The following is a 20,081-nucleotide window of genomic DNA, read 5'->3' as shown; positions in this document are numbered from 1 at the left end:
CCACAAGGGCATATTGCAGTATTGTACATAAAATACTGCAGATGGAGGAATCAGATATCTGCCCAGATTGTATCAAGTCCAGTAGTCTGTTATGGTGAGTGACCCTGGTAAAAACAATTGTTAGGTAATATTCTGAAAATAGTCTCACCACAATAGAAATAACCCAACAAATTACCACAATATACTACCATAGAATACCACTCTTTATCACCATAATAAAAAAATACCACAAAGGCATCGGTATAACCACAAAATATATCCGACTGCACCCAATGCGGCGTGACGGGGTTGGCCGCGAACGGTGTTCATGACTGCGGACAGTTTAAAACTGCATTTTTTGCCAATCTAGGCTGTTTCAAGCAGAAGCGTTACCCTTGTAGAGCTTCCAGACCCATCCTTGATTGATCTGGCAACTTTGTACAACTTTTCAAAGTCAATTTTCGACTCTGTATTCTATGGACAGCACAACTGTCCATGAACAGTTCCTCAGAAAGGACCCTCCAATTACTTTTCCTCAAACTCAATCTGGCTATCCAGGAGAGAGCATCTTGCAGCACCTCATTTGAAGATAACTTACAATACTGCATCAATGGCATCTGCTATGGCCATCTCTGCTTCCCAACCACCCCCATCATCACCATCATCATCTGGAGGGGCTGGAGAGGGGAGCAGGCGTGGTGATACAGAAGAGGAGGATCAAGAGGAAGAAGAGGATGCAGTGGAGGAAGTCCCTGTCTTCAGTATTTGGAGGGAGTCCTGGGTATGGCAATTTTTGATGACCGTTGGAAATGTCTCAAAGGCTCATGCAAGCAAAGTTCGATGCACTCATTGCAAACTTGTACTCAGTGCCAGGAAACCTGGCTTGTATTCCTACAGGACTACTTCCATCATAAGGACGCCACAACCAATCGCCCCACCTGACTGCTCTGAGAAAAAAAGTGAAACCTTTCTCAGGTAAGGGCAGGTTGACTTCCTCCAGCCCATCATCTTCATCTGCTCCTGTCACCGCAAAGGATACTCCTTTGGGGCAGAGGATCAAAGTGGCAGCTTCACAGGCCATACATAACGATGGTGACCCTTACCTTTCGAGGGTCACAGTGCTATGCATGTACTGTGAAGCACCGATCTGTAGGGCGGAACAGTTACAGAGTGCTTTCGAGGCTGCGGTCAAGGAGCATGAGAAATACTGCCACCTACCTGATTAAGGCACGGCCAACATCTTCCGCTCTCCACCTGCCTCTTCATCTCTGTGTTTGGTGCCTCTTACGTCCCTTCCCTCCCCTACCTTGCCACACCTGAAAACAAATGGCAAAATAATATAAAAAAATACAAAATTTAAAGAAATATTATAAAGTATTCCTTTTGGATCCAATTAAAAATAGAAGTGCGAACAAAAGTCACATGCCCCTGTGCAGCCTGCATAGTCCGTGGACAGCACAATAGTTCAAGGACATCTAAAAATTCAAGGTGTGGGACAATTGAAATCATTTTAATGTTTTTCCGTTCAAAAAGAGTGTCTCTTAAAAAGCTTTTTTTTAGCTCTTTCTTGTGTAGTGGATTGAATCTTAACACCTATATTTATTCCCTAAAACCCATATTTATTACATTCTATGAATCATGGATGCTACTATGTCACTAATCTACCCAAGCTGTCCAGAATTCTGAGATGATTGAAAATTTGTATTACAATTTAAACAATAATAAACAAATAAAATATCCTTTAATAACATGTTTTTGGCTTTTACAATTTTTTGGGTATTTCAAACTGAACTAAGAAACATTTCACTGAATTTCATTATTTCTTCTCACTTTCACAAAAACTGCTTCAAAATATTATGAATGTTTTTCACAAAAATCTGATTAACCACATCAATTAGATGAATTCCATCTCACCATTAAATGTTGGCCCTATCAAATGTAATTTTCTGATTATGAAACAATGTCATGCCAACATCTCAAACAAAAGCACACAGAGCTTTATTGATGTTGTGCCTCACATTTTACATTTGCAGGACAAATTAACTGGTACGCATACACATCTGTCTCTGCGCAATGCGTGATAACTTTTTTTTTTAATTAGCGAATATTTCCTTCAAGGTTCTCAATGTGTCCTTCACTGCAAACTGCAATGAAATTCCAATCACGTTCCCCAAACTGTTCCCACCACAATGAATGATAATAATGTCAGGATGTTTCAATTGAACCATATTTGCCAAAATGAGAGCAAGTCCATCCACTTCATGCCTCACACTTCATACCAGAACACTTCGAATTCAGGGAATCCAAGATTTTTGGCTATTCCACAATGCTCAGCATTCACCTTCATCCAATGGACCCAAGAGTCCCCCAAAATCCAAACACTCTGCCTGCGGAAAGACATTGCCATTGACATTTTCAATCCTGTTATGTTATGTTATTTGGCATTTATATAGCGCTCTATTTATCATTGGCATGATTCCAAAGTGCCTGTGGGTTGAATGCTCTTGGGGACGATAGTCCAAGTCAGTAGAGTGAGTAGGGTAGCATAGGGTGCTTGGGTGCACTCAATTATGTGAGCAGCTAATGCGATTGCCTGGTGGTAGCTGTATCCTAACATTAGGTGTGGTGATAGTGAGAGCTCAGTCGAATATGGGAAGTCTGGTGGTTGGTCTTCAAGACTGCATTCTGGCAGCTTTAGGCCTGTGTAAGACGTTACGTGTGCAGCTAGGCCTGTTTTTTTCGTGGTGCATTTTAGCAGTATGTTGAGGTGTTCATCGAGTATTGTTCATATGTAACAGCTAGGCCAAAATTGACCGAGGGGTATAGCTGCGCTCTATTGTGTGTTGGTGTAAAGTAGAGAGTGAGCATAGTGGTAGGAGAAGTGAGTGTCTGGAGTGGATGTTCTATTCTTATGAGCCCACTGTTTCAGGATTTCATTCTGGTTCTGGATGAGCTGGTAGCCATCGTCTTCATGTTTTGCGGTCACTGCACTCTGAGGTAGAATTCAGAGCTAGGAGCAGAGTAAGATATGTTTTCACAGACAGGGCTTATTATTCTTAGGATCAGCACTATGCATCTCAGGGGCCCGGGTTACCTTGTCACTGGTAGTGATTTATGGTGGGTTGCAGGAGAAAATTAGGCAGGATATTTGGTTAAAGGGCAGGAGCTATCTCGTACTAATGTAGTCACATCGGGCTCATTCTACAGGTATCTGGTTGTCGTTAATGGTGGGTTGCAGGGTAGGTCTAGGCAGGGTATTTGGTAGTAGTACAGGAGTTAATTTGCACCAGCATAGTAACATCGAGGCAGTGACATTAAAGGATAGACTGGATAGAGGGAGTGTAGAGTCAAGGTGTTCTAGCGCCTAGGGGGGATTGTGTCTTAGGTATGTAGTTGGGACAGGGTATGGAGCGAACGGGTATTCCTGGGTAAAAGGCCTGAGAGGCTGCTAGGCCTTTGTAGTAGACTCAGGAAGCAGGGAATCAGCAATTATATATCTTAACGCCTGCAGGATGCTAAGGATCAGTGGTATCCATTTCATAATTCTGTCTTGGTGACTCATTTGTCGATTTCTGAGGTCAAGGTCTCTTTGCTCGGTATCTCTTTGAACATTAGTCTGCAGGCTGTAATTACTTTCCATTGTAATGTCATTGAAGGTTTATAGTGATAATTTCAAAAACATAATGTCGAAAGTCATTATTTCGAAAAAAATATGTAAAAAAAAAAAAGTCGAATGTTTTTTTCAATATGTTTTTTTTTCGAAATGGGGGGTTCCCCCCAAACCCCTCTTTTTAAATTTTTTTTTGTTTTACCCATTTTTTTTACTCCCGGACCCCAAAATAAATATATAATTTAAAAAAACAGAATTCGACATTTTTTTTTCGACATTTTTTTTTCCGACATTTTTATCATTCGACATTATTTTTTCGAAATTATAACTGACCACCGTCATTAAAGTCACAATCCATGATGCGGCCCTACATGGTCACAGTCAGATTTACGGAAAGAGACAGGTTTTTAGAGCTTTACGGAAGGCCATTTGGTCTTGGTTGTGTTGAATGTGTGGAGGGAGTGAGTTCCACAGAGTTGGAGCCAAGGTTGAGAAGGCAGACCATCCAATCCTGGCTGAATTGGAGGCTGGAATCACTAGTAAGAGGGTAGTGCTTGATCTTAGAGTGTGTGATGGGATTTAGAGTTTAATCTTCTCTTGTAAGTATGCTGGGCCGGTCTTGTGCACTGCTCGGTGTGTAATGCATAGGGCTTTGAATGTATCCTGAAGAGCATTGTGAATGCTGACCCTGCATCATTCTGAAGATTGAGGAGACCCGTAGGGCTTGTTGTTTAGCTGGCAGGGGGATTTAAGAGTCATACTGCTCCTTTGCACTCGAGACCGTCTTTGACAGCCTTACCAAAAGGTACATTAGGTTCCACCGGCATGTTAAGGAGGGTGGCCTAAATCTCTAATTTAAAACCAGACTGAGCCAGGCGTGGCACTTGATGAGCGTGCCTTCTGCGATGATGCAGCCTGTATTGTCTGCTGCATCAAGATTATTCTTGAGCATGCATTTTGATACTCTCTTGCCCTCTGCGATAGTGCTTAACAATTGTGATTTTAGGGGTTCCGGAACTGCTTCAACCTGGTGTTCCAAGTCATCCCACTTGCGGCAGCCATTACTTACCAGGAGTGTAGTGTTTGCGATTCTACCTTGATATGCCGCTGAGGAGGCAACCTTCCTTCCGAAAGTGTAGATTTTCTTGCTTTGTCTGGTGGGGCTTCATCCGAAGGCAGAGGAGTGCCCGCACTCTTTCTGGTAGTGGCGACGACTAGTGAATCAGGTTTTAGCTGACCACTAATATACAGGGGTCTGTGGGCGCTGGCCTGAATAATTTCTCAATTGTGGGGTTAACTTCCCTTGTGAGGCTAGGCACAAGTAGGGAGGGCTGTATACATCTGTATACAGAATGTAACCGTGGGATAAACTGAGTGGCGGACTCTGTCTCCAAGAATGTCCTTCACACAGTCCTTGTCTACTTGTGCATCAATACTAAAGTGTTGGGCAGCCTTCAACAGTAGTTCATTGTATTGTAGTTTTTTGTCTATGGGAGGATCTGCTACAGGCTGGTCTTTGACTGTATAGGTCCCCTTGAGAGTCAGGGTCGTGACCCTGAGAGATCCACACCATGCATGTCGAGAGAGATCTTGGTAGGTGGAGGCAGGGAGGCCTAGGGCAGAAGTGCTAGGCGGTGGGTCCATCCAAGGTTTCTTGGCAGGGGATTGATGTTTTGAAGACCCAGGCTGTGTGGCATCTCTGAGGGAGGTTAATTCTTCTGTATGCTGGTCTATGAAGTCAACAAAGCATGACATTCTTTTAAGAATTCTGTTAAATTGTTTAGGGGTATAGTCACATGAAGGTGGGAAGCCTGACATGGTAGGAGTGGCTTGGGAGGGTGCCTGATCCTTGTGATGCATAGCCACTGAGAGTTGGTCTACAGGGGAGAGAGACTCTATAACCTGAATGCTTTGAGGACAAAGGCGTTGAGGATTCTGACTTTTTCAGTGACTGTTTTTAACAAGGATGTGTTTTTTAATTAGTTCTTGCATTTTCGGTGTATGTTTAGGCGACGCTGAAGTGCCTTTCGCTGCCTGTATTTCGGTGCGCAAAAGTAAGGCCTTTTTTATGCACGTGTCTGAACTGACTTTAGGGGCCGGTTTCTGAGGTCTGTCGTCAGGCGTAAGCAATGGCCCAGAGGACAGGAAAGATCTAGAGGCTTTTTTCTGGACACACCGCATGGGACTCGACACTAGACGATTTTGCTTAATGGTCTCAATTTCTACTATTAATAATCCTACCAAAGTCTAACACAACATAACAAACGTTTCTCCCTGAAGGGCTATTCCATGTTTCCAAGGATTAATCAAAGGCTAGACACATTGTTGGTCTTCTTGGTTCCACATAATCTCTTAGAGCCTTTTTCAGGTTTCAAGATTCTCATCTTTCTCTTCTCAGGACTCTCCTCAGCCTCTGGTGCCCCCAGTTTATGCTTGGTTTGGCGACAGAGATCCATGACACACCAGGAATTTACTGTTGGTCTCTATTAGAACATGGGTTTCTCAGGATTCACGTCAGGTCTCCCCCAGGCTTGGGTTTCTCAGCATTCACTTTAGCAACAATGGGTATTTCTTCCCACCTCAATCATGATCCGTTTCAGACAGACCATGTTATTTACCATCCTACAAGAGATATCTCTTGCTAGAAGTCTCAAGTAAAGTCCTTGCTTTCTGTTATGCTTTTGTTTTTACAGCTTGGCTTGGGGATTTTGGTCTATGTCCATCCCTTTATTCAGCCTAACCTATTATGGATCAAATTACTTCCACACTCTTTGCATTGTAATTGTTGCACTGCTTCTAAAACATGATCTTCCTCTTCCCAGAATCAAGAAACATTAGAAAGTTTGCTGGCTTATTCGCATTTACTAATTCTCTTTTATACTATCTCAGTGGTTTTGAAAATTATTTGGGTCCTTGTGATTTGACACCACTGCTGGTTTGTATCAGAGGTTTGGGGTGATTTTCACTTGGTGGCTCAGGTTGAACCACCTAACACCTAGAATCAGGCAGCGTCGAGCATCCCTGTGCTCTTTCAGGCCCTAGGAACCGGGCCTTGTGCACCATATGTAAGAAACATATCCTTTGAGTGACGTTATTGCATTACTTATCTTTTTCCTCCCTCATAAAGTATTCATAACGCCTACAATGTGTTTGTGCTGCGTGTTCAGTCTTCTTGAAGAAATTGGATTGTATATTCTTTTCAATAGTTATATAAGTGATTTGCTTAATACAAATATATATTGTTATATAACCTTGATCAGGCATTCTTTTATTTTAGATCTGTTGTACTTTTGTTGTTTGGTTGGCTACTGTCTCTCCTTCACATCTTTTCTGAGAGTATGGACTTCCCTCAGCCCACTTTACTACAAAAGGTGAAGTTGGAATATCTCTTGGCTGTGCCTGTTTGCTCCAGTCCATCAGCCTAGAAAGTGGTAGGGGAGAAATGGAAAATCTAAGAGGTACAGAAGAAATGTTGCTGTAACATTCTTGAGCCAGCAAATCAAAGATAATGCTTGAACATTAACTTAGATTCTGAAATAACAGAATCTTTAAAACATTTTAGGATAACAGTTCCAAGAAAAGAAAGCACAGCATTCTTACATCATCATGCATGCATTTTATTTTGTTAAACATTAAAAGCAAAATGATCACATAAGTGCTGGTATGAGGACTGGCTAACAATAACCCAACTTTAGTCTGCAAGGAACAACATGCCCTTCTGTTAAGTAGGAAGGAACACCACTGAAGAAAATAATAATAGTGGCAGCCATGCATCTAGCAAGACATCAAAACATCCAACTTTCCCTGATTTTATGGATGCTCAATAAGCGTTCCACCAGGTCAGTTGTGAATTGTTATTTGCTTTAGTTGATAAAATGGTTGTCCTCTATATTTTGTGGGACACATCAAGTGTCTATTACTAGAGTCATTCTGGACATTTAAGAGCAATGTAAAAAGTATATATATTGGGGTAAAGTGACTTTGCAAATGCAACCAAAACAACTACCAATTAAGTCTTTTTAATCTTTTTCAAATATTTAGAGCTGTGTCTCCAAAGGGATGGAAAATATGAACCTACTAGAGAAAGAGGCAACAAGAAGGGAAACAAGGAGCTGAAAAAGTCAGCAGACAGAGTGATTTACAAAAAGGAAACATCTTCATGGAATTAGTGAAGACTGGGAGTGAAGAAATAGGCAAAGCAGATAGTTGCTGTAGTGTATGGACTTCTAACATCAGAGAAGAAGGAAGAGCATGCCGTTTCTACTGACAGATGTATATAGCATAAGGTCCCAGTGAAAAAGAGGCAATTAGCCATGGTCTGCAAACCAACATAAAACATGACATTTGAAATGATGAATGAGTGTTGTAGTTGTGTCACTCCACAATGAACTCTATTCCTCAAAGGAAAGCAGGAAAACAGCACCTTGTGAACTGAATCCCATAGGGATATAAACACATGTCATCATGTTGGATATCAACATGTTGGGTGTGTGATGGAGAAATGTTGTCAACCAATTAGGTGTCCGATGGAGCTATTGGTTCTGGCACACCAAAATCAATGCCAAAGATCTCAGAAAATGAGTACATTAGTGTATGGTAATGTAAAGCGAAAGTGCAAAAAGTTCTGTGTGGCACGTTGACAGTTGGGGTGCCTGATGGGAATTGTAGTTCTGTCACTCTCCTAAAAATGTTAGCCTTGATGAAAACCCACAAAGGGAACTGAAACCACAAGTAATCTCTGTAGCGATTAAAACTGACATGCCTACCGACTGTAACACAGGAGAGAATCATGCTAGAAATGTGACCTTAAAATCAAATGTGGTTGAATCAGTGATTCCGTACTTTGATGATGTTATACATGTATCCATGAGAGGGGGAGGCGGGCAGTTGGCTCAAGGGGAAGATAGCTTAAAAATGTTAAAATCACCCACTGAGGAAATTCAGGGGAACGGCCGAAAGCTAAAATGCCTGAAGTAGATATATCCCCCGACAAACAGAAAAGCAAGCGAGGAAAACAGACCCCAAAAATACCCGAGAAATAATTAACAAAAAACCAGCAGACCCCTAAGACGATAGGAAAATCGTCGGTCAAACATTTTTTTAAGGTAATTTCACTCCCCAAGCGCACTACCATAGCTGCATCCGAGGCCATTAAACAAACATACTTAGCCCGAGCCCTTGTTCGGAAAAATGGGACCTTAAATTTATGCCCCTTCAAGTCTTGGACTACCAACCCTTAGACGATCTAGTGGGGGAGTTGGCAATCTCGGATAAAGGTATAGAAGAACCCAACTCGGGCAATCCCCCCTTAAATCTTTGTCAGAGTTGGAAGCCAAGGATCTGGCCCTTAGTGTACACCGGGCAGAGATCAGGAAAGCGGTAGATGCCTATATGGCAAAAGCCTCACAAGCTACACTATTGCCACCTGATAAACCGAGCTTGGTGAGTGCAATCGAAAAGACCGACAATGGGCAAAGTAAATTGGCCTTGGAAAGAGCTGTGGGTGCTGAGCCATTTCAACCGCGGAATTTGAGTTTAGAAAAAGTAAGTCAGGCTAGAGTCCCCCACAGCCCTGAAAGGGCAGTGGAACCGAATTACCCCCAAGTGATTGGCCTGGCAGATCAACCCCAAGGAAATATGGCACAGAAAGACAATATTGGGGATCTGACACAAATAATGGGGCCGATCATTTCTTTGATTGAAAGTGCCCTTAAGAGACTGCAAGGTCCTCAAGCTCATATAGAAGAAAAGCCCATGCAGGCTAGGGGAAAGCAGATGAACAATACCCAACTTAAACCACCTATGAAAAATCTGCCTACATCGTTTCCCTTGAGGTTATCATGCAGAAGTCCCCCTTGCACGCAGTATGATCTTAATAGGAGGGCGGTGATGGCTATCTTCTCAGAAATCCATCAACTACAGGATATAGTCTCATCGGACTTATCATTAGTGGAGTTCCCTGTGCGCGCCAATTTAAATTCAGTAATTTTGTGGTTCAAATCAAGAGTGGTACAAAATGTAACCTGGCAGGCGAAGGATGAGTTGTTCGCACTAGGATTTGTGGTTGAGCCGCTATTGAACACACCAAACGAGGGCCTGCCCCATGGTTCGAGGTCCAAGGCCGCTGGACCGAACTAGTGTGAGGATGGGGGGAGGGAGGAGTTGTTGTCAATGGTAAGCTGGAACACCAGAGGTTTTTCCCAACTCATAAACAACGACCAGAAGAGTTGTATAAATATGACATTGTATTCTTACAGGAGACGTGGCTCACACATGTCCCAATATGGTATAATTATGACCTACACCTAAATCCGGCAGTGAAACCTCAAATGGGACGCCCAATGTCAGGACTGTTGATAGCCGGCAAAAGGGACAGAGGCCTAAGCTCTGCGCTTTGGGCCATTCCAAATAGCTATATGTTGTTGGCAAAATTAACGGTTGGGATAGAGGATTATGCTCTTGTGAATATTTACTGGAACCCCGTTGCCATGTCGGATGATGCCTTTTTTAAAGATCTAAATAATATTCTAGATCTCGTGGTGTTGGACCCAAAGATAAGGGGAATTATAATGGTGGGCGATTTAAATCTAAACTGTTTGAGTATGGCGGGTAACAAAAATAAACACAGAAGGAAAAGATGGGACACCCTCGTTAAGGACAGAAGTTTGATACTCCTTAATGGTGCCTTCCCATCTGATATACCTCCGGCTCGACATGGCAAAAAGGAGACAGTTAATCGGTTATTGATTATATCTATGTAAGCATGGATCTCTGGCCTGCGGTATTGAACTTTTGTGTGTCAAAAACAGCGGTGAGCGACCATAATAAACTGGAAACCCAATGGAGATGGGATCTGCTAAAGGGCTCAAAAGTAGATATATACAAGGGCTCAGTCTGTACAGTCTATGCAGGGGGGAAAAAACTATGATGTCAGAGAATGATGTAACTACCCTTGATTGTTTGTTAGAGAAAGGCCACCATGACTACACCGTATTGCTTAGAAACGGGTTGAATGAACATCCAGATTTAATACAAATGCCCCGAAAATAAGGCACCGAATCGAAGCAATAATCGCTACATCTTCATGTCTTTGATAAAGATGTAAAAAAAATGAAATCAAGACTCCATTATGAACTAAGAGTAGCCCGTAATGCACCTCTCCTGATCAGGAAAACACAGATTATGAGAGCAAAAACAGGGTATAGAAATTGGGGCAGAAGACATCAAGCGATCCTGTAGCAGGAGGATGGGGCCAGCATGCTAAAAACCTTAGTAAGTAAGAACATAGCGAAAATGTGGTCAACTATAAATCATGCAACCACAGGTTCCCAGATAAGCTTACAGGTGAATGGAGTGTCTACCCAGAAATGGATTGATTACTTCTCCCTTCTTTATGCCTGCCCCTCCCCTACGATCATTAGAGAAGTCACCAGGCCCTTGGCGCCCTTTCATCTAGCATTTGATTTAGATGATATTATATATCTGATTGTTACTGCCTGTAACTCAAAAGCTTGTGGTCCTGAAGGTCTGTCAAACTTCGAGTTAAAAAAATTCCCTAAAACATGGGCGACAGTCCTTTATAAAATCTTCAAGACCATAAATGCATTGCAGCGTCTCCCAAGCTTGTGGACACAAGCAATAACTATCCCCATTTATAAAAAAGGAGATAGACTGAAACCGAGCAGCTATAGGCCAATCTCGCTGCTCGATGTCCCGGTAAACTTATATTGTACGCTAATTCTGAAGGAACTGCAAGCTTGGGTTCCATCAAAAAAACTGGTTGATCCTTTACAATCCGGCTTTGTAAAGGGTCTAGGAACAATTCCTAATATAATGATACTCAATCTCCTCCAAGCACAGCAGCTAGAGGGGTCTCAACCTCTATATATGGGCTTTATAGATTTCAAGGCAGCATTTGATTCTGTGGATCGCGTTCTGCTGTTTAAGAAATTGAAAGCGTATGAGTGCCCGATCTCCCTACTGTCCCTGATCATCTTGTTCCACTCTAATACATCAATGCGGGTTCGTATGAGCTTAGATGGGAAGCTGTCTCCAGAAAATGAAACATCACGTGGCTTGAAACAGGGCTGTGCGTTGGCTGCATTCTTGTTTAACTTTTTCATCTTAGATCTTGGAAATTAATTTTTGCATTGTAATGGCAATCCCCCAAGGCTTGGGGCCCAGCAGATCCCATACTTGTTGTACGCAGACGACCTTGTCCTCTTGTCCCAGAACCCACAAGGTTTACAGCGGTTGCTCGTAAGGCTTGGGGAATACGCCTGCGAAAATAGATTGGTAATTAATGTAAGTAAATCACAAGTAATTGCCTGTCCCCCCAAGTGGGGAATTAAAAGGAGGCCCCCCCTTACACACACATGGTCGATACAAGACATCAAGTTGGAAAAGGTGCCGGAATACAAATATTTGGGGATAGAAATTTCAAACAGGCAACCCAAGGGCGACATAGGAACAATGGAACAGAGTAAGTTACTCCAATTGACCTCACAGTCCAGAATCATCATAAAAAAATTTGGTAAATTCTCCCTGAAACATGCAGTAGATTTTTACAAAATGAAAGTCGTCCTGATTGTATTGTATGGTGTGGAGAGTATGGTGTTAGACAAAGGCTCAGCCTGGGAGGCCTTAGAGGCCAAGTATTGGAAGGCTATCTTAGGCTTACCTAAAGCGACCCCGATCACTATGGTGTAATAGGAGTTGGGGTTGGTGTCTCTGTATGCACAGGCAAGGTGGATACAGTATGCCCTGCTACGTAGGTGCCTGCTGGGTATAAATAGTGGGTCAATTCTAGAGGTCTTAACCTTGGCCTTGCTAAAATCATGTAACACATACCCAAGGAAATGGCGGAAGTGTGTAGTTAGCCATATGAGTGAGGCAAATGTAACAATAGAGCTGTTACTTCAGAACTCTGACCGTGCCAAAGTAAAATTCTATCGCGCCGATTGGGCGGGGACTCTAGCGAAGTGCTCGCTTTATAAAGATTTCAACGTTTGGGTGTTTGGTTTCAAGCCTTATGGTATCATTGCTCAGTACCTGCTGAAATGTCCATCTCCAGCTATACGATCCGAATTCCAACGGTTTAGATTTAATCTATGGGGTACGAGAGATGTATTATCTAGACGGAAACTGATCCCGCAGGAACAGAACTATTGCAGATATTGCATTGATGTACAGCAAAAGGAAACTCTGCAACACCTGCTAGTGGATTGTCCGTCTTTAATGTTGGTGAGAGAAAGATACTTTCAGAACATTTTCACCTTTTACACATCCACTTCAAGTGACTACAAATGGCAAATTATGTTTTCTACCTCAAGAGAAAAAGTACAGATCGCCATTGTCCAATACTAAGAATGGTTTTGCCTGTTGTAGCTGCCTCAAGTTAATTTTGTATGGGTTCCCATTGGTTCATGAGAGGCGTTGTGCTTGGTCATTTTAAGAAATGTAAAGCATTTTTGTTTTTATTCATTGTTTGTGTATAATATGTTTATCTTTTGTACCCCTGGTATTTTATTCTCTTTTCTCCTTTTTTCTGCTTTTACTGCTTCTGTATAATTGTGTATTTTCGTATATATTTGAAAAGTTGTGTATCAACTAAATCAAATTAAATAAAAAAAGAAAAAAAGAAAACCCACAAAACAGTGTATGGTACACTGAAAAACAGATTAAAATATTAATCTATTATGTTTCCACGCATGCTGTTTTTACAGACGCCCAATTTCCTGAGCCCAGTGTCAGTGCTGCATGGAATATAATCACTCAGCTTACCCGCTTGTCTGCCCTCACCCAATTTGGGGGATATCCCAGCAACCCCGATTCAGTCCCCCACCCTCATCCACTCACCCATTTCCCTTTATTCTGCAGGGTATAGCACCATAAACTCAGGTGTCCTGGTCTGAACCCTGTCCTGTTCCTTATCCCCATCCTGCATCCCCCAACTCCCCAACACATGCACACACCTGAACACAATCCACCTGCTACCTCTATCATTGTTGTCCGCCTATTCCTGATCCACTATTCTGCCTAGTCTTGCGCTGTTTCCCAGTGGGCCGCCATTTAATTAATGCAGCATGTCGGGGAAATTGTTTCTGTAAAAGTGGCTATAACATGAAATAGCCCAACACAACAGGCTGACAACAGGTGAGTGCTTGATTGGAATTGTCACAATGCCAAGCGAGATCAATGACACTAAGGTGCCAATTATGAACATTTAAACAAGTATTTATACAGGATGGTGGTCAGATCATAAGGAAATAGTGCACAGGGTCTACCCATAGCCCTCCTCCAGCCCATTGATCTCCCCTTCTATCATTACAGATAATTCTGAGGTAATGTGGTTTTCTGGGTCTCAGCCAATTCTTGGATCATGCATTTCTTGGATTTCCAGTTCAAAATATGAAGGAAGGAGCAGATGTGGTCGAGTTACATGCTCCATCATCTCATTTCACCTTAACCATTCTCAGATTTAACCTGGAAGATTAAAAAAATGTATTTGATTTTTTATAACATGCATCCTGTCAGACTCCAGCCTCTAAACATGGGACCAGGTATCAAACATGCTGTCTTGTTTCCAAGACAAGTGCTTTGCCGCTGAGATATCCTCCCTGCCACAGTGACTGGCACACACAATTATGCTTATTTCCAAACTGCTTTTGAGTTTTCCTAATCCCTGTGTACCCAGCAATCCCGTACCGGGCAGTCTCACTACTCTGAAATGGTCTTGCGGACGGATGAAAACTGTGGGGTGAGGCATCATTTGACATTCTGAACATCCATAAAGAGTTGTGGTTTCAACATATATCACCATCCGAAGAAGTTCCTTAAAGGGACCAGACAATGCGTTTGCTTCTTGTGACAAACCTTTGCCATAGACTAAGTTGCATTGGGCAAGCCAGTGGATCCACCCCACTGCTCCCAGGACAAGCAGAGTCACATATACAGACGCTTTCCTCAAAACTCCCTCACGCTGTGAATAACTAATTTCCCCAGGTTATTGTTCACAACAGGGTTTGTATATTGTTATGAGAACCCCAGAACATGTGATGGCAACTCACAAGAGCCCACAGGGATCGCTGTCCAGAAGAGCACCTTTTTTGTCAGCTACACATAAGGGTTGAATGGTTTTGAGATTGCTTTGCTGATGTTCCTGACCCACTCATTGAAATGATTCAGTTCACTTCCTAGTATGACCTCCTTTGGATCCTACTTCTGTTTTAAATGGTTGGGTTCCATCGTAGAAACAGAATCAGGCAATGGAAATAACCTCCAAATTCGAATTGGACACATGCCACCTGGACTAATTTCTCTGGCACATATTTTTCCGTTCCATTTTGTACGTTTAGTTAACAATTTTATTCTGAATTTATAAATTAACAAAGATTATAAACAAAACATAAAACGAAATAGACTAGCAATCATACAAATCCATCCTTTAATCAATCTTGCCTGGATGTGGACTTCACATAATGCGTGATATCATACAAAAAACGGGATCATTATAAGTCAGAAACAAAGACCTGGCATACGAACATGTCCTCATATTATTTTGAATAAAATACGACTTGGATCATTTATTCTGAAAAGGAGTAAAAAATCTAGATATTGTAAAAAATGTATTACATCTTAGTCTCTACCCAAGCCACACCTGCATATCCTGTCTGGATTAAGCCAGCTCATCCTTGCTTTTAGAGGGAGCAGGTTTAGCCTATCAGTGTTTTTTTCGATATTCAGAGGATTTTATTTTACCTATAAAAGCAGCTGCCATTAAGTGCACACAGAAGGGAATGTAGTATTTTAATGAGGACAATGTGCAAATTCTGTCCTGTGCTGAATTAAACTCTATTTCAAATACCCCTTGTTTTAAAAGGGACTTGCACTGTGTGTTTGAAGGTTCAATCAGGGCAACTATGGCCCCCATCTCCCAGCTTTTCAACAGAGCTAATCCGCTAGAATACCAACTAGGGGGGGTCTTTAATAGGGAAACGACTTCGCTGCACATGGCCTAGATGGGTTTGCTGGAGTATCAAGCTGCACCTTGAGAAAGAACTCTAGGAACGTCCTTTGAGCCTGGCAGGTGGAACATCAAAACTCCCAATTCAACTCTCAGTACATCTCCCAGGGCCCTGGGGGATAGCCCACAGACCTTCTTCAGGAAGGTGTTCTGCCCAACCTCTAGAACCCTGCAAGACCTCTAGACCTCCAATTATCACTGCTGCATAATACAGCCGTGTGGATTTTAGCGTCTGACACTACAAGGATTTTATAGAGCCTCTTACCTAAATAAAGATGGTAAAAACGGAGCAGCCCTCTGAAACCTGAGGCAGCTTGTTTAGCCAACATATTTATATGGCTCAGCCAATTACCTATTTTTTGAGAATATCAGGCCTGGATATTTATAGGTACAGACAACCTCTATATTTTCCCTGTCAATACATTAACTTGCTTTCAAACCTCCCTTACCAAAAAACAGGATCTTTGTTTTTGAAATATTCAGTTTCAGGTTGTGGTCATTAATAAAGGAGTTGGCGTAAATGATGCTCTGCTGAAACTTATCAGGTGTAAGATCCGCTATGACGGTATCATTGGAATAAAGGAGAGTGATGAATTTGGTCCAATTTAAAAGTGGAGGGATTAGCTTCCCCAAAGCGCAGTGTGTGTTAAATTCATATATAAACAGGGTGAATAGTAATGGCACTAAATGACATCGTTCATTCACGCCCCTGTTTGTACAAAAGTCCCTTGAATACTCATTAACTCTGGAGCACCTGACCGCAGGTGAGGTATCCACATACATCAGCTGCAATAACTTGAGAAGCCTTTTAGGGACCCAGAGGCAGTCAATCGTTTTCCATAATATAATACATTTTGGTTAATAGAGTCGAATGCCTTTGACCAATCTAAAAAGGCCACAAAGAATTTGAAAATCTCTCCTTTTTGTATACTTCTCCACAGTGGTGTTCAACACGAAACACTGGTCCATGGTGGAGAAGCCCTTTCAGAAACCACCCTGGGTATCAGGGAGAAGTTTCAGTCTTGCTGCAAGACATTCTGCGGAAATCTTGTTTGAGACGTCAGAGCCTTTTTTGAACAACACCACAAGCAGGTTTCTTTTCCGGAGTGCGCACACACAGGTGTGTGAACAAAATGCTACACTCCTAATAAGTTATCAGACTCTCTTCCAGTTGTAGTCATATAAATAATCTATGAACCCTAAATAATTGGTACAAATATTATTTTTAATGAGTAGCCTGGATAGCCTAGATTTTCCATGAGGTCCAAGAGGTTGTGAGCAATTGAATTAAAACGAAAGTTCAGCACTGGTAACCACTATTCTTGGGCCCACACACATATCTTGGCCCTTAAACCATCCAGACCAGTGGCTTTGCCCTTTTTCAGATTTTTCAGCTGGGTAGCAATTTCATTCCAAGTAAAATGTATGTTTTCTTGGGCCTTACATCCCTTTAGCACACTTGATGATCCTTTTTTCTCTACTTAGAATAATACTCCTTGGATGTGATCTATCCATGCAGCTTCATGGCAAATACTTGCCCTACGTTCACCACACTCTCCTGCGTAGCCAATTGCAGGCTCCTTTTTTTCAGCCTACATTAGGCATAAAACTGGGACACATCATTTCTGGAAGACATTTTCTGTCACCTTGGTGCTCTCAGAATTGTAGAAGCAAATGTATAGATTGAGCACAACAGGTGTTCGAACTCGCGGGGGGGGCTACCTCCCGTAAGTCATGGGCACCAACAACTTTTCCTGTATACCCAATACTTTGCCATCTTGAAGAATTCTTGTAACCGGTCCTCAGCTCTGTCGACTCTTCTCATGGGTGGCACAAGCAATAAGCCTTACTCATCCTTGTAGGACCGCTCCTTGTTTGTACTCATACATTAAACATGTGATGGAGGGGGGGGGGGGCAGCAAAAGACATGCAGCAATACACACTTTCATGTTAAATTTCTCGAGATGACACTGTGCTGCTGGTGGGCTGCTTCTCTTAATGTGTGTTCCAGCTCATAGCTAGGGCAATCAAGGTGTGTCTGATGGTCTTGCCAGTCAGACCCCTGTGCAGATGGGTTGAAAAGGTAATACCAGTGATGGGTTACAGCCATGCGTCATGTAAGTTGCAGTGTTTAAAATTGGCCTCTGGAAACACTTCAAATCATTTTGCTGTAAGGCCGTCTTTGCAAGCAAGACCTAATGTATGTGTTTGCTATCCCGAAATGGACATTACAGCCTCTACAAAACATGCAGCCGGAGAGAATTCGACACCTAGTAAAGATTCTCCACAAAATGCTGTTCACCTCCAGGATCTCTGAGAGTGCTTTCACAAAAGTGCGCTTATAAGAATTTTGATTTCAATGTGTCCTTCCTTTGAACACACAGATCAGATTTAAGTTGTGCCAGTATTCTAGGGGGTCTATTAGTGTTGACACTCTATGTGGATGGAACGGGTGAAGTGGATGGAGCGGGTGAAGAGGATGGAACAGGGGAAGTGGATAGAACAGACGGAGCGGATAGAGTCGATGGAGGATAGAGTGGATGAAGGATAGAGTGTATAGAGTGGATGGAATGGATGGAAAAGATGGGAAATTAAGGGGAAAGATGGAAGGGATGGATGCAATGGATGGATGGAATGGGATGGAATGAATGGATGGAATTGACGGAACGGATGGAACCTATATCCCCATGTTATCTGTATCACATGTTTACCCTATCCATCCTTTTGCTTTATATATGTATGCCGGTGTCTACACCCCCTGCCCTATTCTCGTGCTTGGTCGCAGGTGCTTTACTGATAACCACCATATCACATCACTACTATGCTTACTCTCTCCTATACACCATCATTCAACTAGAACACAGCTATACTATGACACATTCGGCCTAGCTGCTCTCATACTAACATGACCCCACAAATACCTCATCTTCCTAATAAAACACAGCTAGCTGAGCACATACTGGGTAGCTTAGGTATCGCCTTAGGCCTAATGCAGCCAGAACTCTGGCTTGATGTCCACCGTCCAGACTGAACACATCCAACTGATTTCTTCAGCACCACACGTACCGCTAAGAAGCAGCTATCATGCAACAACCACACCAGCTGCACACATATCCAGTGCGCACTCACACCATACAACTCTTTCTCTCTCTCTACTGACTTGAACTGCGGTTCCCGAGGGCGTTCAACCTACCAGCGCTCTGAGTTCATACCAATGATACATAAGGTGCTATATAATGCCAAGTAACATAACATAACATGTCTGATACTTGGAGCTGGCATGACTTCCTTTCCCAGAATCGGCATCCATTGGCCCAGTGGCTTTAGTTGCTTCAGCTCTCTTCCAGGTCCATCCGACTGATTACTTTCTTTAGCAAGGGTATCGAGGGATCCAATTTCCTTATGAGCAGCATCAGGAAATCGATGACGCCCGTCGACCTTAATGGAAGCAGTAGTATTATAGGCACTTTTAACAATAGCCACAGGCCCCATGGATTCTTCATTTATGCACCGACAGACCCAAATAGATTCTCTTGAGACAGGGAGGCCTTCCTTCCTTGCTCCCCCTGTTAAATTCAGTGATACTGATTTGCTTGATGGCACCACCTCTTTAGGCAAACCTGACCATTCAGGGGGTGCCTCCACCAAGGTCTGGAAGGCTTTATCCACCAATCTGCTTTCATCCTTTTGGCCATTAAAATGGCTCCGGAGTGTCACATTGGGACACTTTAATAGCCTTTCAATATACTCTATACATTTGTCCACACAGGCTAAATAGTTCCTTTTGCCGTTTTTAACACTTATAGCTCCTTCAAGGTTCCTTAGGGAGGAACCTATATCCATTAATTGTGGTGTGAACGTCATGATAATGTCACACACTGCTTGTTGTTGGCTAAAATTGATGTTGCCTGTCGCCAACCCAGGGCAGACCAATGATTTGGAGCTCGACCTTCATCTAAATTCAATCGTTTGAGCATGTGCACTTTCAGATAGACTCCCTTTGTCCGTATTACTCTCCGTCTTTGCGGGAGTCACACTTCCCCTTGATATGACATCCTCAATGATGCAATTGGGGCCTCTGGGTGGAGATGATATAACCACCAACCTACAGTGAACCTACAGTGAAAATCAGAAAAGTCAAACTCTGTCACTGGGGGCGTGTGCTACAGGTGGATGCAGTCTCAGATCATCTTGACAGTATTCTGCATACAATCTGTCACTAGAGCGCTCCATATATCCCAATTGGGGCGTTGGTTGCACAGCTGGTTTCATGAGCAACTGACTGACCTTTCTGATGCAGTTTCTGCCCAATGGATAGTTATCTCTGCTATATCTCACCCATCCATTGTTTCTGTATCCAGAAACAAGGTTTTACTCCTGGTTAAGTTCTCCTCCTCTACTATATCTTCTATATCTTCCGTATGCAGGTGTAGCAGCTGTTGGGGATCCTCATGCAACCCTGATAAA

The sequence above is a fragment of the Ambystoma mexicanum genome, chromosome 8, assembly GCF_040938575.1.
Source record: "Ambystoma mexicanum isolate Mex_15411 chromosome 8, UKY_AmexF1_1, whole genome shotgun sequence".
Classification (NCBI taxonomy): Eukaryota; Metazoa; Chordata; class Amphibia; order Caudata; family Ambystomatidae; genus Ambystoma; species Ambystoma mexicanum.
This window is presented reverse-complemented; position numbering follows the sequence as displayed.